A 214-nucleotide genomic window follows, 5' to 3' on the forward strand; every position below is an offset into this window, starting at 1 on the left:
CCCAAAAATCCACTCCCGAGTGCTCCTTCTTGTCAATTTATCTCGCAAGGCGGAAAAAACAACAACGAGGGGTTCAACACGAGGACTTCCCAGGAGGTCACCCATCCTAGTACTACTCTCGCCCAAGCACGCTTAACTGCGGAGTTCTGATGGGATCCGGTGCATTAGTGCTGGTATGATCGCACCCATCAAACTAATTACTTAAAATTCATAT

General features: G+C 47.7%; 1 non-coding gene across 1 annotated transcript; it reads right to left on the reverse strand.

Moving 5' to 3' along the window:
- Nucleotides 1–68: 68 nt before the first annotated feature.
- Nucleotides 69–187, reverse strand: LOC118345792. Its single transcript, XR_004799262.1, has one exon. It is a non-coding gene; the product is annotated as a 5S ribosomal RNA (ribosomal RNA).
- Nucleotides 188–214: the final 27 nt, after the last annotated feature.

This window comes from Juglans regia, unplaced genomic scaffold (genome assembly GCF_001411555.2).
Source record: "Juglans regia cultivar Chandler unplaced genomic scaffold, Walnut 2.0 Scaffold_4615, whole genome shotgun sequence".
Taxonomy (NCBI): Eukaryota; Viridiplantae; Streptophyta; class Magnoliopsida; order Fagales; family Juglandaceae; genus Juglans; species Juglans regia.